Source organism: Patella vulgata, chromosome 3, assembly GCF_932274485.2.
Source record: "Patella vulgata chromosome 3, xgPatVulg1.2, whole genome shotgun sequence".
NCBI lineage: Eukaryota > Metazoa > Mollusca > Gastropoda > Patellidae > Patella > Patella vulgata.
The window spans coordinates 85,060,383-85,076,897 of record NC_065881.2 but is presented as its reverse complement, the minus strand read 5'-3'; positions in this window follow the sequence as shown (position 1 = coordinate 85,076,897).

Below are 16,515 nucleotides of genomic sequence, written 5' to 3'. Positions count from 1 at the left end.
GTAGGTGTGTGTGTGGATGTGTATATATTGTCGACTTCTATGTACCGGTATTGCCCGAAAGGTATAGGCTTATATCTAATAAAATATATCTGATATAAAAAAGTATATATATAAATTTCATAAAAGACCCAATCCGTTTTGGTGCTCGTTGAAATTACCAATAGGATAGAGAGAGAGAGAGAGAGAGAGAGAGAGAGAGAGAGATGTTTTTAGTGTCCACTCAACACAAACTAGGTAATTTCGGGACTAACATATTGTTAAATTTTATTTCAATAATTCGCTTGCGTGTAGGGGTCTTTTATAGCGATGTGAGGAAACCGGAGGACCCGAAGAAAACCCACGAGGTTGGACAGGTGATCCTACGTACAGCCGGGGAAAGGAAACCACGCCAGTTGACTCAATGACAGATCATATGATACAGCGCGCACGTGCTAACCATTCGCCCCCCCCCAACAACAACACTAGGAACATAGGCCCTAAACGCTGATTGGTTACATGCAATATTAAAATTTGTTTTTGTCATTTCTAATCAATTATGTTCGGTGAAATTGAACGACAATCCTTTTCGCCCGCTTAGTCCATTCTACACGACTTTTTATATTATTATTTTGTTATTTGTGAATAAATTGATTGGTAAATTGGAAATCAGGTGGGCATGGAGGGAGATTTGGGTTGCAAATCCGTTTAAATAAAACTACATTGGACCATCTTCAAACTGCGCGAGACGAACCTCTTGTCTTGCCCCTCTAGCAAGTTTCACAGGAAACACTTGTCTGCGATAAACATCAAGGCGAAAGCGGACTTTACTTCCCACTGACTAACTGACTGAAAACTTTCAAGTTGATGTATTCACGGACTGAAATAGAAGGGAAACGCATTTGTAGCCGGGCCGAGAAAGTTTATCCAGATTTTCCGGCGTGGTTCCCCCTTGTCAGCGATGCAGGACGGAGGCCCTGACAAGGACAGCTGTCTAGTCTTTCGGATGGGACGAAAAACCGAGGCCCCATGTACACATTGGCGTGCACGTAAAAGATACCTTGACAGTTGGAAATCGATATAAGAATAGGCCGTAGGGCCGCTGCCCGGGCAAAATTGGAATCATAGCACACTGTAGGTCGTATGTTCGCCTTCATTAGCCCAATCGGAGCAAAAGTAGGACGTTAAACCCTATTTCATTTCATTTCATTTGTATTGTGTTATGGGAGAGGCCCAATGCACCATCTACCCCTAATACCCTTTGACGGCATGCGGCATTTATTTTGACCAATTTTATTCCCCCCCCCCCCCACCCGACTTCTCAAGTGCCGATTTCTCAGTGGCTAAACAGTGGGATTTACAGTTTTAAAACTATATTCAACCACTTTCTACTTGCTATACTCACAAGCTAGAAGGACAGGAAAACCTCGCCAGCGATCGGCTATTTCACTTGTTCACCCCACCTCACATGATCTTGTCAGGTGGACGAAGAGTGGGATTTCGGTTGCAAAGTTATATAAAAGGCTATGTGACACCACTTTCTAGCTGCTGTACTTGCAGGTAAACGCTCTAGCGGCCATCTTATTATCAAAATTTTCTGGGTGAAGCCCCCATACCCGCCGTCGCCGTGCTTCGCTCCTTTAAACGGGAATGTTTTTCGACTATTTGATTTCCATGTACTGAAACATTGTGCGTACCATATATGGTACCATTTTCTGGGAGTCACGATTGCTCAGTTCTATCACTGTGTACCAGGAGTATTGCAGCATGGTTTCCTCTTGTCAGTATTGCAGTTCGGAAGAGAAACAAGAAAATCTAGTTGTTCGGGTTGTCCGAAAAACCAAGATCAAGTCGTGCAGGCTACTCATTGGCGTGCACGTAAAAGATCCATTGATAGTTGAAATTTGACGAGGAAAAGAGGCGGAAATACCGCTACCCGGGCAAAATTCTTACTATACCACATTGGAAGGCGCTCATCATTATCACATTTAGAGGGGTGGGGTGGGGGTGGATGGCTGAATGGTTAGCACGTGCGCGCTGTATCATAAAGTCTGTCATTGAGTCAACTGGCGTGGTTTCGATTCCCCGGTTGTACATAACACGGAGTAGGGTCGCCTGTCCAACCTCGTGGGTTTTCTCCTGGTCCTCCGGTTTCCTCTCACTGCTAAAGACCCCTGCGCGCAAGCGAATTATGGAAATAAAAATTGAACCAAATGTTAGTCCCGAAATGACCTAGTTTGTGTCGGGTGGACTTTAAACCCCATTTCTCTCTGTCTCTCTCTACACCGCAAACAAACATTTATATCCAATCAGTGGCAGACTGGCCAGGTTGTCAGCTTGTCCAATGGCAAGTGGGGCCCCTTAGACATTAGACAGTATATTTAAAATATAAATTATCCCAAATATATGAATATTAGAACAAAATTATTAGCATGAAAATATAAAATGATAGAATTGTATTGGTGCTTGGACTCCCTTTGTCTCCTGACACACGATATTTTCAGACCCGGTCCCCCACTGGGTACGGGAGCTAGCTGACTGGGGTAATAAAGACGGGGATACGTCATCCCATGTGTTAGTCCCGAAATGACCCAATCTGTGTCGAGTGGACGTTAAACTCTCTCTCTCTCTCTCTCTCTCTCTCTCTCTCTCTCCCATTTATAGCAAAACAGTCGAGGACGTTAAACATCATTCCATTTCTGACTGTCGACTAATTCATGACAATATTATCTTTGTCTGTAATACCTAAGTGAAAAAAAGGCTTATTTTTTGAAAAAAAAGATTGAATAGTTTATTCGCAATTATATCTACAAGTACAAGTAAAAGGTATTATTGCGTATCTTTTTATATATTATATTATTATTTAATTTGAATTAAAGCACCAATTGCCCAATGTTTTTTTTTAACTGTTTGAGTTTATGCTTATATGTTACGATAACGTAATTACAGTCAAATCGAGTTCTTGCTAAGTCCATATCGTCATCTGTATAAAATCATCTGTATCCTATAACATTTCTTATCAAATAATATTATATAATTATTTTAATCCAAAGCGTGTATATCTTTGTAAGTGGTGGAATAAACTACAACCACCAGAAAACAGCACCACGGTAGAAGACACAACAAGCAAACAAGAACAAAAATAAGACTTTTCACATAGAAATAAATGATAGGTGCAAATTCAAATCTTACAACATAGCATTACTTATCAAAAACAAACGAGTAGGGGGGTTTTCTTTCTCTTTTACATGCAAAAAATCTTAAAATAAAGGCAATCGTAGATATTTAAAAAGCTATAATTTTAAAGGTGTTGTTGGTTTTTCGTTCAGCTACACTGACATTGGAAGGGTTCATAAACACCTGGACACTCGGACGCATTTCTTAATACACAACGCCCGGAACTGTAGCCGATGCTTCTACATCGGGTTCCGCAACTCTGCCAAAACCTATCGATTCCATCGGAAGTCCAGCCACTACATCTGCTCCAAGTGCTATAACATCCAAAAACGGCATCTGTAGGCGGTGCCATGGTTAAAACTGCAAACAACAGCAACATAATCGAACCACTTAGTACTTTTGTATCCACCATTTTGTATTTGTAACTAAAAATGAAAATGAAATTATATGTAGCATTTGTTTCTATTCCAGATGACCTGCATCAAATCCCTTGTCCGGCGTCCATTAAGTTTTACGTTACTTCTCCTAAACCACATTAGCAAATATAGACATTTCTTCATAGACTGAAAAATTATTAATTTATTAATGAGGCAGCTACAGATAAAGTCACTAAGACAGCTAAATTTGCCGGCCGTTTTTTGTGTTGTGTATTTAATGTATTTGCCGTATGACGATAACTTGTATAACTCATCCTCGGTTACCCAGTGTACTCATTCCGTTCTACTCCACTATACCCTGGGTTAATCTAGGGGGGGGGGGGGGGGGGCACGTTTTCAAGTTATCCGCCCTTGATGATTGTGCTATTGTTATCGGCCTATCCCATAAACTGTTATTTATAAAGGAAATTGGCAAAGAGAGGTAACTCTCACCGGACAATGTTAGGAGATGCCCTAATTCCTCGGGTTTTTTTTGGTTTTTTTTGTTTTTTTTTATAAAGAATTTATTCACTCAATAAAAATATTATACATCATATCAAAAATCCCATCATCTATGTACAAACAGTGTAAAAATGTACAAAGATAAAAATTAAAAAATTGATGATGGGGAGTGAATAATGTTAAAATATTGTCATTATTTACTTTAAATTGCAATTAGAAAAATAAACAAAGTACAAATTAACTGTTAACAAAAATATTACCAAAAACGTATATACACCAAATAATATAAAACAATAAACATATTTACAAGCATAATACACATAAACACATGTACAATATTATAATACACAACAAACTATAGCTAATACAACAGAATAATCACAATGTGAAGTGAAAAGAATCTAAATTAAAAAGTCGAGAAATTTTCATAATTCAAAAACTAAAAGACAACTTACCATTTTTATCTAACAAACAAAATAAACCGGGATCAAGCCAATATTTATGAAATTTGCTAGGGGTAAATCTAAATTTATCAACAGTTATTCTAAATCTTAATTTCTCTAAGAAATCACAAATAATAGTTTCCGTAGATACAGACTTCTGTTTAAATTTACAATCCTGACGATTACGCCATATAACAGCCTTCGCTAAATTAACAATATACAAAATAACATCAAAAATAAATTTGTTCATTTTAGGAAAAGTTAAAAACCGAATCAATTCAAAAGTTAATGCAATAGAGCCTAAAGATAAACTGTCAATCCAATTATGAATAATTACCCATATAGGGGAGACAACTCCACATGTATAAAATAAATGTTCCAGTGTTTCAATATTATTACAAAAAGTACATTTTTTTTCTAAAGAATGCTTACGTGTAAAAAGTGTCCACATGCAAGGAACAATATCATGCGCGAAACGCCAAGCAAAGCTTCTTACATGAGGATCAACAAAATTACAATGAACATTAGAAAATACAGTTTGATAATTAATCTGAGGCATAATCTTAACTATAAAATTTTGTTTAACTATAGGTTTCAACAATAAATAATAAAATTCTTTAGATGAAGTATGATCATGCCAATTAAAATCCGGATACAGCTTAATGAAATTCTCTAAAATTACCTTACAATTCTTATAGAAACTTGGTACAGAATCACCATGTGGCATATTATTTGTAAATAAGGAAGAGTCAATTTTTTTGAGAGTAAACCCTAGCCAATAAAAAACAAAATACTTAAAATTAGAATTACAACCATTAACAATATTATGTATATGTTTAAGTCTAAGAGATTGAAATTTTAATAAAATATGCACAACTGACAAACCCCCTTCCCGCTTACTACCGTATAAAACCAGACGTTTAAGACATTCAAAACGTTTAGTGCCCCATATAAATTTGAACATTATTGAATTAAATTTTTGAATTAATATATTCGGAACGTCGATTATACTTCCAACATGCCAAAGTTTTGATAAACCAACTGCTTTTATAATATTAGCACGACCAAATATGCTCATATCTCTATCACCATAATCAAAAGTAACATATATAAAAGAATTCAAAATCTTATTAAAATTATCATCTACAGTAATGGATTTCCCAAATTTAACTCCCAAAACTTTCTGAGAATCTACCCAGGATACACCATAGGCCTGATCCGAAATATTAAAATTACCAAAAGTTAAAACCTTCGTCTTACTTTTATTTAAACGGGCCCCCGAACCTCGACCGTATTGTTCATAAACATCTAAAACCCGCTGGACACTCAGTGCTGTTGTGCAAATAGCAGTGACACGAGCCTCGCCGTTATTACCGGGAAGGGAAATACCTTTAATAAATGGATCAGACCTAAGGCGAACCAAAAAAGGTTCTAAAGCTAAAACATATAATAATGGTGATAACGGACAACCCTGTCTAACAGAACGTGTCACTTTGAAAGATTTAGATATAAAACCATTAACGAGGACTGAGCTGGATACATCTGTATATAAAAGTTTCACCCACTTAATAAAAGATTCACCAAAATTATATCGTTTTAAACACGCGAAAAGGAAATCGTGATCTACTCGGTCAAATGCTTTTGCCGAATCTAGATTAACAAATGCGACTTTCAAGTGTTTTTGTTGACAGTAGTCAATTACGTTCCGTATCAAGTGAAGATTAGCAGAGATTTGGCGGCCAGGAACAGAACAAGTTTGATCAAAATGTACGATTTCCCCGATAACACAGCTCAATCTTCGTTGAATAATTTTTGAAAGAATCTTAAAATCTACATTAAGTAAAGATATTGGTCTCCAACATTTTATATCATAATCATGATTTCTGTCTTTACATAATAAAGTGATAACACTAAGTTTTTGAGATTCACAAAGAGAAAAATTATCATAACAAGAATTATAAAGTTCTAATAAAATAGGACCAAAAATATCAAAAAATTTAGCATAGAACTCCCGACTTAGACCATCAAGACCAGGACTACGATCATGTTTAAAATTATTAAGACTAGTTCTTATTTCTTCCAGACTTATATACCCATCACAGAGCTCGCTTTCCTCATCATCAAGTGTCGGTAAATCGTGTAAAAAATCGTTCATTATATCATGGTCAATAGGCTCTTTAGTGAATAAATTTGAATAAAAGTCACTGGCTATGCGAATTAGATTCTCAGAATCAGTAAAAGTTTTATTACAAGAAGAATCATTTAATTTAGAAATATATTTATCTTTGGCGCGTTTACTTTCTTTATTTAAAAAATATTTTGACGGTGTTTCGTTGTTATCTAAGTATCGGGCCTTGGCTCTAATAATATGACCTCTATCTTTAATTAAGTTAAAAGTTAACAATTCTTTCTTAACAGCCTTAATTTGATCAATATATGCACCAGGATCGGACGATTCAGCGGTCTTAACTGATAAAAACGTTTTTCTAATTCTCTACGTAAAATACAATTATTCTTATTTTTATTTCTACAAAACGACACAATAAAATTCTTTATATCTATTTTACATTGTTCCCACCATGATGTAGAAATTACCTCATCAGTATCAAAATATATCTCCCAAAACAATCTAAATTCAAGAATAAAATTATCATCATCAAGTATTGAATTATTCAACTTCCAAAAACCTGGCCCAATAGTAACAGAAGAATTTAAATTAATATTGATTAAAACGAAATCATGATCAGAAGCTGAACAAGGCAATACTTGATGATGATTAACAAACTGTAAATATCTCTGAGAAATATAAAATCTATCTATTCGTGATGAAACCCCCACCCCGCGCCACGTAGAAATGACCCCCGTAGGGTTTAACGACCTGAAAACATCAACTAAATTAAGATCAGCTACAAGATTTCTCAACTGCACATGGCCTTACAATACAGCAAAAGGGTTTCCCCCTATTTTATCCTTCTCAAGATCTAAAACACAATTAAAATCACCCCCCAAAATTAGAACATGTGATGTAATACAAAATTTATGGATATATGTAAAAAATTCCCGTCTGTCGGTACTATCAACTGGAGCATACACATTTAGAAATCTAAAAAATATATTATTAATGGATGCATCTAGAAAAATCATACGACCAGAAAAATCAAAATCAAATTTAATAATGTTAAAATTAATTCTATTAGATAAAAGTATCCCCACGCCCTTTTCTCTATTTGCCCCGAAACTCCAAAAGGCCTTAAAATCACCAAAAGATTCTAACATTTTGCCGTCTGCTACAGACTGAATGTGTGTTTCTTGTAAGAATACAACATCAGCTTTATGCGAATTAATATCGTTCATTACAAGTCTTTTACGTTTATAAGCAGCTAAACCATTAACATTAATAGTGATAATATTTAAAGTTGGAATTGACATTTTATTGTAGATGGGGAAATAACAGCAATGATAGAAATTGAAACAATAATAAGATAATTCAATAAAATACATATAAAAATATTTAATTGGCAAAAACCCATTATGAATACTAGATAGACAAAAACGTACAGGCTTACAGTGATTACGTTTTTACCTGTTAACACACATGAACAGTGGTGAGTAAAGGCTACAGTGACTGGTGTGTGTATAAAACCATACTCTGTACAAACATCGCAGCAGACGACAGAAAACAACATCACACTATATACACTTTCTAAACAGTTTAAAGTGGCGGTTCTACAACCTGCAAAATAAAAAACTTGTTGAAACAACACATCATTTATATATTTACACATGTTAAAGTTTATTTTTCTTTTTGTCCTTAACAACGGTAAAGCCTTCATCATCTTGCATATGACGTTTATTACGAGAGTCAAAATTTGTTAGTCTCAATCCGGGATGCCAAGGGGTGATCGGGGATAAAAGAGGACTACTACCCCCTGTCACACAAATCTCTTCCTCTTCCTCCTTAAAGTTATTGGTATTACTCTCGCGATCATCCATTTCTTCAATCATATTACCTTCCATTCCATCTACCTGTTTATCACCATCTTCGCTGTTCTGATCAATTTCCCTTTCATCCTCACTACCATCCTTTTCACCTTCTTTCAATACCTCGACCGCAGGCACCTGCTCAGCTGAAATTGCGCTAGTGAATCAAATTGCCAAGTATAAGTTCAATAATAATAAACATAACAGAATGACATATTTAAGACAAAGAACGAATAGTAATAATAACAACAAAAGTCAAACGTATAGATGTTATACATATTTGAAATCAACAACACATACTACAGATTTTGATAATACAATTAAATATAAATAAATTATAAATATATACATTATTTATATAAATCATTCAGCAAATCGACATGAATTTGATTATCTACCCTTATAAAAACGAAGGCGAAACGATTGGTTTGTAAACTGTTTTCTGATTGGTTCGTAGACTGTAGCTACATACGAGGCCAGGGCAGATAATTTGAAATCGTGGAAACCCGATGGATTAACCCAGGGTATAGTGGAGTTGAACGGAATGAGTACACTGGGTAACCGAGGATGGTATAACTAAGCTTACATAACACACTGAATTTATCCACGACTGGGCACAACCAGAGGCGTAGCCGTGAAATATATATTGGAGGGGGGGGGGGAGATCGCAAATGAAATTATATAAAATGTTGACAACCTGTGACGCCGGAGGCACGAGGCTGCGTAACAGCCGATGTAGCGCGATAGGGAGAGTGTGGGAGGGTAACCCTCTCACTGGGTGGGGGGAATTTGGGGGGGGGGGATCCCCATAAAAAAATTGTAAAGTTTCAGTCTTCTGTAAACACTGTTCTGGCATATTTCACGGGGTTAAACTAAAACATCACACCAACATATTGGGATATGTACAGGTTTTATACAGATAGAATCTTAACTAATCCTAATAATTGTTGTAAATAAATAGGAGTTTGGGCCTACTATGTAAAATTTTTGGGGGTCCAAGTATATTCAGACCCCCCCCCCCCCCCCGCCAAAAAAACAATTGGGGGGCGGGGGGGGGGGGTCCGGGGGAGTCCGCCCCCCCCCCCCCCCCACGTGTGACGCCCATGGCGGCGGACTAGACTCTTAGCAAAGCGAAGGCAAGAAGGGAAGAAATCTCGCTCTTTCGCGGCTTCGCTAGGAGTTACAGCGCGAAGTCAAGAAATGGACGATGCGAAGCTAAGAAGTAAGTCGAGAGCGAGATTTGGTCCGTTTGTCGCGGCATTTTAATTGAACCGCCTTCTCTCCACGTTGGCGCGAAGACAAGAAGGAGCGAGACGGTACTTATCGGTCACCATAAAAAAAAACCATCATTAAAATAAAATTAAAGATCCATTATGGAAGATTAGATAAAGAGCTGTCAGTTCTCACTGTAATAGTTAAAAACTACATGATGAAAACGGGATCACTATGAACCGAGATTTTAGCGATTGAATATTGGGGCTAGTCTCGATCATCATTACTATAAAGTCGGTAGGATAAAAACATAGTCTCGATTATCCATTTCATGATTTAATTATAAATGGCCGTCGAACAGCAAATCGGAATATAATCCAATAAACATCACAGGCTAGCGATGACATCGAGCGTTGATTATGATCTGGATAAGTTAATTAATGTCTAATTAATAGTTTAGATAACATTTCAGGCCTAAAGGAAGAGCGTGCAATAGGCAGATTTAGCTCTTGCATAATATATGTTTAAGTACATACCCGTTGTCGTTGTAGATGTCGTTGCTGAATCTCGATCAAATATGATCTGTAGATTTACGATTCTTGACTTAAAGTACCCATATTTATACATAACAGGGATATAGCGACAAATAATTCTCTAAGTCTAACCAATGAAAAGTTTAGTAACAGGGAAGAGGGAAGAACGAACACTATATATCTAACCTAATTCTCTAATCTAACTAATGAAAATTCAGAAACATATGGGAAGAGGACATATATCTGCCCTTGAAACCATTGAGTTTATAAACAGATCTAAAAAAATATTAAATATATGACCCAGTCGAACTTCACTCCACATATGTTTAGTAATGGCGGAAGTAGGGAGAGGGTAACGAGACTCCATTAAAGCGCACCACTGATTCGACTGCAAGTGCTGACGAGACATAAAACAGCTGAAATGTGAGGCACAGGGGGTAAAAATCAAAACTCAGTAACGCCGGTGTCTATGCACCTCTAGCAGCCATGATACACGCGATGCAATGTTATCGAATAAGCCACCAAAAGAGGGATCCATTTGCATAATCGTCGCGATGGTGTGTCCAGTAACTCTGGCCCTCACACACTCTTGAATTAACACACTGGCGCGTTTAGGTGTCAACCCGGGCATTTCGCTGAAAGCTGCGTCTTCCACAGAACTATAGGAGCTTTCGAAAAGCCGAATTTGTACAATAAAATAAAGAATTTCAATAATTTCATTTTGTCGAATTCAGCTATTTGTATTTGAGAGAATTGGTCTGTGGTGTGTTTAAGCAGTCGTGAAAACATCATTCTCGCGGTGTTGGAGCCTTGGTGACTCAGTGAGTAAGACGTTGGTAAGCTAACCCGGAGGTCCCTATTCGATCCCTGCGTTGACAATGAAAGTTTATCGGGATGCAAGACAGAGGGCCTGGGGAGAGAGAACGTATAATCGTTCAAAGGGACGAAAAACCGAGGTCCCGTACACACATTGGCGTGCATGAAAAAGATCCCTTGACAGTTGGAATTCGGTATTAGAGTAGGTCGTAGCGCTGCTGTCCGGGCAAACTTTCCCTCATAGCACACTGTATGGCGTATGCCCGTCTTCATTAGCCCAGAGCAGAACAATAGGACGTTAAACCCCATTTCATTTCTTTATCGTCGTGATCTGATTTTATTACATTTAGATTAAAGCGTATCTCTCAAACGAGATTTCCTATTGTCCATTTATAAAAGTGGTGCGTTTTCATTGAGTCTCGGTACATAAGTTGTGCATTTCAAAATACTGAAATTGGCAAGTTGAGATGTGCCTTTAAAGGAGCTAGATCGCTAATATTTGGGACATTGAAATTGACAGAAATGGGTCGCAACGCATATAATAATGTAATATGAATGTATATAAACTGATTTACATTCAAATGTACGCCAGAAGTCTCAATCGAATGGCAATGGTAAAATATTTATTTTGTCTTAAATATTGGATATCAGAAAGCCATCTTTTCCGTGTAAGATCACAACATCAATGTTGATTTAAATTGACAAATAATTCGCGTTTTCAATGTCGAAGACTTTGGATGATATTGAGTTAGAGACTTAGCTTCTTTAAGCAAGATAGCCAGACTTTAGCGGTGTAGGCTACGTTCTCGCCAATTTTACGAAAACATGTCTACCAATCCATTATCCATTAAACATACATTATGCAAGAGCTAAATCTGACCATTACAGGTCTTTCTTTAAGCCTGAAATGTTATCTAAATTATTAATTAGACATTAATTAACTTAACCAGACAATAATCAACGCTCGATGACATCGCTAGCCTGCGATATTTACTGGATTATGATCCCATTTGTTGCTCGATTTTCATTTATAATTTAATCATGAAATGGGTGATCGAGACTATGTTTTTCATCGTACAGACTTTAGTAATGATGATCGAGGCTAGGCCGAAATTTCAATCGATTAATTCTCGGTTCATAGTGGATGAATTTGACTGAAATTTTCAGCAAATTGCCTTTACATTATCTAGTTTTTAACTATTATAGTGAGAACTGCCAGCACTTTATCTAATCTCCCATAATGTATCTTTAAGCAACAATAATAATAAAAGTCCCTAAATGTACATACTCCTCGCAGTGTTTCGTTTGATTATACCTAATTCCACTAAACACTGCTTTCACGAAAGCAAATTTCGGTTCCAAATTATGAATGGTCAATGGTCTGATTACCAACCAATAGCTAACTGCGTTACAAAAGCATTGCGCATAAAACAGAGCTCCAAATTGGACCAGATATGTTTACATAACGTTACGTCTATATATCCAGTAATAATAGCACAACCATAAAGCTGCACGATGGAAAGATAAAAGGTACGCCGACACAAACTGATTTCAACACTGGTTTAATAACATTTTAACATTTTAAAGTAATTTTCGTCCGTCTTGGGACTATTCATAAATAATGTCATTGTATAAAGATGGACGGTATAGTATATTTATACATATTTACATAGTAACACTGTGGTTTTAATTGGCTATAGTTACCATTGTCTATGGAAGCCCGAAGCCTAGGGGGCCTGGGTTAATACAGTACTGCGACCGTGACCGATGATCTAAATGCGTTCTCTCTCCCTTGTCAGTGATGCAGGACGGAGGGCCTGCCAAGGACAGATGTCTAGCCATTTAGATGAGAGGAAAAATCGAGGTCCTGTGTACACATTGGCTTGCACGTAAAAGATCCCTTGACAGTTGGAATTCGATATAAGAGTAGGCCGTAGTGCCGCTGTCCGGGCAAAATTTCCCTCATAGCACACTGTATGGCGCAGCCCGTCTTCATTAGCCCAGTTGGAAGCAAAACAGTAGGACGTTAAACCCCATTTGATTTCAATTCTTTGTTTTTGCGTTCTCTTTACCGACTTGTTAAATTGTATTAGAATAAAAAAAAATACCTCAAATTTTTTAACTTTGTGAAAAAAAGGCAACTATATTTACAAAATTAACAATAAATTTATTCACGTTGTATACAACTATTTTAACAAGAGATTTAACAATTATTACAAACTGCATAAAATATTCATTTAACATACATTATGCAAGAGCTAAATCTGCCTATTGCAGGTCTTTCTTTAGGCATGAAATGTTATCTAAACTGTTAATTAGACATTAACAAAACATGAAGATAATCAACTCTCGATGGCATCGATACTCGAGATTTTAACTAGATTAAAACGGTTCGCCATTTAAAAATTTGATTTCAAAATGGGAAAGGCTAAGTCTCGAATATACCAGTGCCGGCTGGTTACCACAATGCACACATCTTGTCAAAACTACAAACAGTGATAATTAGGGTCAGAATGAAGTAATTTAAATGAAATTTTTAATATTTTCATTTTACATTATCAATTTTTAAGCTATTATAGCACGAATGGTCAGATCTTTATCTAAAAATTACAGAATGTATTTTTAAGTTAAGAATTTACTCAAAATTGTTCGCCTTATTTTAACTAAAATATAGCCCGCTATAAAACCTTTGTGGTTTAAGTGTATCAAATACATCAATAAGAAATTATGTGCAAAGTTTTGTGTTTCTGGATCAAAGATATTTCTCATAAACAGTGATTGAAAAGTGACTTAATTCGTAACTGAAGTCTGAGAATGCTGACACCATTCCTAATTTGAAGTGTTCACATAGTTCAGGACCGGATTAACGCGTGTGGGTCTGGGGTTAGGTTCCGATTTTATTTATCAATTTTATTGACTGAAAGGATGTAACTGTTACTACATTATTCAATTATAGATCAAAATAATAAAACTAAATTTTTAATTTTACATTTTTCCCTTTAGAGACAATCCGATTAAATACAGATCTATATTTCGTTTTGTTTTTTATACTTTCGATGACCTACACTACATGAAGATCTGACCGGGTGTAGTAAAAGGTCGCGTCAGAGGTCGTACGAACGGCTTTTGACCCTATGACGTCAGAAATTGATTAAAATCAACAAGCGTTGCCGTTTCTAGTGGTTTACCCACAGTTCCGTGCATCGTTCGTCAAGAAGTCGCCGTAACAGATGGTTTCATTGGCTAATCTATCACTCCATCCAGAACGCAGGTTATATAACAACCCTTCCAGATCCTAGTGTAGTACAAACAAATAAAACGAAATTTTGAACTATAAAAAACGAAAACCAATAAAACCATAGTTTTAAATATTATATTTTTTAATATAAGAAGTCAGGGGAACCTGTCAGGCCTGACATAGCCTAGTTACCAAACTTGGGCATGTAAAAAGATCGCTTCAATGAAGACGCCAAAGACGTATAGATGATTCGGCCTACGTCAGACTTGCTCCTACGTCCCACGCCTTACCAACTTGTGTAGAATTCTAAATAGCTTTGTGAAATGTCTCTAACAGCATGGCGTTTAAATTGGCCAGGTGGGTGTAGGTAGGACGTTCAACCCCATTTTATTTTGTAATGTGAAACAGTCCTGCTACTTTGGCACTGTCTCTGCATTTAAAATGGTACACGAGGCAGAGTATGCTTACTATTTGTGGACCACCTGATAGCACTTGGATCTGGTTCGTTCGTCGAGTTGACACGTGTCTATGATAAAAAGTCTGCATATTATTACGCAACCTTTCTTTCAGTTTGGGGTGGGGGGGGGGGGGTGTTCAATTATCAAGAACACAACACTGATAAATGTTGAGAATAATAAGATAGTAATGAAATGAAATGGGGTTTAACGGCCTAGGCCTACTGTTCTGCTCCTAAACTGGGCTAATGAAGACGGGCATACGCCATACAGTGTGCTATGAGGGAAATTTTGCCCGGGCAGCGGCGCTACGGCTTACTCTTATATCGAATTCGAACTGCCAAGGGATTTTTTACGTGCACGCCAATGTGTACACGGGACCTCAATTTTTCGTCCCATCCGAACGACTAGAGAGCTGTCCTTAAGATAGTAATCGTAAATAGATTTATAGTTGTCTGGAAATATAAGAACATTTATTATTGTGTGACCTTACTAGATGCTTCTATCACATTATATGTTAGGTCGTATTTGTTGGCGGAGCTGCGGGGATCTGGGTTCAATGATTCAATCCAGGTTAGATCTAAATGATAAGGCCAACTTCAAGTTTGGTCAAAGGTCACGAGATGTAAACAGGGTAGCGCTAATCCCAACCCTAAACCTGGACCTAGCCCTAATGCTTACCCTAAACCTAACCTACAATCTCGGCAACAATCACGTGTCCAAACCTTATTTACATCTCAGCGACCTTGACGAAAATTCAGCTGACCTTAACAAATAGATTTAGCCGTTCAATCCCAGTGATGGTCGATAAAGCTTCTCGGAGACATTAAACTCCATTTCATTTTATTTTTTTTTCATATTATATGGATGATAATGAAAGAAGCTCTGTAGCCTATAAAAGAACATCAAGTATTTAGACAATACTTGTCTATCACCTCGTTGGAAGCGGACGTAAAATACAACTAACTCACATATTAGACAAACCAAACCCATGAAAAAAGTATAATAATGGTGTAATAATGGCATAATGATGCTATAGTCTCATAATGGCTTCGTGGAAGATCAAATGCTCACAAATTATTTAATCTGTCTTCGTTCGTGTTTTAAAACACAACACAATTTTGCTCTGTATAATTTCTAATCTGGAGCAAGTACCTTTCCAATTAGGCCCACCGGGCAATGGCGATCAGAAATTAGACCTGACGTCAATCTCGCGAACTCATATCAACCGTACGATCCCCATTTCAACCAACAACATAACGATTAATTGTCAATGCCTCATTTAGCCTACAAAGCACATTCTGGGATCCTCCAACAATATATTCTTTCAATCTTAAATTCCTCATTCAGTTTACAAAGCACATCCTAGAACGTTCCAACAGTACAGTCTTTACCGCTGTTCAAACTGAACTTTCTCATTCAACATTCTGTAACGTTCCAACAATACATTATTTCCTGCCGTTCAAACACAAATTCTTCATTCAGTTTACAAAGCACATCCTAGATCGTCCATAAATACATTTGTTACCGCTGTTCAAACCGACTTTCTCATTCTAATTAAAAGGCACGCGTTCTGTAACGTTCCAACAGTACATTATTCCCTGCCGTTCAAACACAAATTTCTCATTCAGTTTACAAAACACATTCTGGAACGTTCCAACAGCACATTCTTTCCCGCCGCCTTTTAAAACACAAATTCCTCATTTAGTTTACAAAACACATTCTGGAACGTTCCAACAGTACATTCCCGCCGCCGTTTAAAACACAAATTCTTCATTAAGTTTAGAAGACACGTTCTGGAACTTT